The sequence below is a fragment of the Saccostrea cucullata genome, unplaced genomic scaffold (genome assembly GCF_032062105.1).
Source record: "Saccostrea cucullata isolate Sc308-1 unplaced genomic scaffold, CSIRO_AGI_Scuc_v1 ctg1369, whole genome shotgun sequence".
NCBI lineage: Eukaryota > Metazoa > Mollusca > Bivalvia > Ostreida > Ostreidae > Saccostrea > Saccostrea cuccullata.
Window position 1 is genome coordinate 215,863 of NW_026930557.1, and position 1,629 is coordinate 217,491.

A 1,629-nucleotide genomic window follows, 5' to 3' on the forward strand; every position below is an offset into this window, starting at 1 on the left:
TTAATTTTGTCAGACTTAGTTCGCAACCGGTATCTTCAATGATCACCACAGGAATTATGTGTTACATAAGTAGATGAATTTAATGCCGACATTTTACAGTCAGGTAAGTAAGTAAAAGTTCTGCTGTTTTGAACAAAAAATGACTAAAATGTCTTAAGTCTTTATTAGATTTATTGCATCCCACAGATTTTGATTGATTTCAGATTTTATTATATTGGTAAACACTTTATATTGTCCTCTACTTTGATTTATCATTACACCAAACTAAAGCACCAGGAATAATTGTGATTAGATAGATTGATCCCTCCTTCTAATTACTGAATAATTTCATTATTTTTATTAAAAGTTGCATCAATCTATCTATTCTACATAGAAGATTATTGTTTTCATTTACGTCATATCTTCAATATAAAATACAAATCTAACAAATGTAACAGAATAATATTACGAAATATTATATGCAATTATATGATCTTAAATTTATAAACATTTCGTATTTAAGAATATTATTATAATTATGTCTTTGATATGATATTGATAAAAGTGCACTAAAACGCAATCACTATCTAGCGGTAGCTTATACACACAGTTATCTTTTCATGTTCTGATAAATAAAAGGCATCTACAAAATAATTCTAAAAGTGCTGATTTTTTTTCTTAATTAAAATTCGATACGATAGAGTTTGACCAATGAGACTCTAGAAGATATCGATCTTGTCGGGACTTCAGTGGTTAAACACTACAGTTTATACTGACGAAATATTTCAGTGTTTATACAATAATTAAACGGAGAGAACATAACAAATGATGTGTACTGGACGTAGAGCAAACTGGTCCCCCCCATATACAAAGAAAGCGGACAGCTGAGTAAACTATCCCTATGCGATCAATATAAAAATATTATTTAGTTATTGATCACAATTTAAATTTTATAACCTGGCTCTTTGAAATAATTTCCCAGCTGCCCTTTTCAGATTTTTTCCAAAAAGTATAGTCATATTTATGCATTTTCCCCCCATATTTTACTATTTTCTCTGCCTAGATTTTCTTTACCAATATATAATTACAAATTTTTAATACCCAGAAACTACCTCTTTTTTTTCAAACCAAAAGTAAAAATAAATGTCCACCTGATCCCATCTGTGAGGTTTCCAGGGGTCCGTTTTGATGTCCTCTTTACATGCTGTATTATTTTAATGGAATCTATCACTGTTAATATATCTTAAAGTTTACATATATATCATGTGCAAGATATTAATAAATTTCTGCTGCATGATGATTAAACTGTGATTGCGTGGATTTTTTTTAATCAATGTCTGTTCACATCTTTAAAATTAAGTCAATTTCTTATAAATTACAGATCCCTTTTGTTATCAATCCAGTCATGAAATTAGAAGATTTCCTAGGCTTTTGTTTGTTGATATGATAAATCATGTCCAGAAAACAGTACAACATATATTATTACCAAAGAAAAAACGCGTTTGCCACCTATTGCATTCGGTGTATCATATGTTCTATATGACAGACACAATTTACAAAGTCAAAGTTATATAATAAAATTTTGCTGCATATTGATCAAGCTGTGACTGTAGAATTTTTCGTTGAACTAATGTTTATTCACATCTGTTA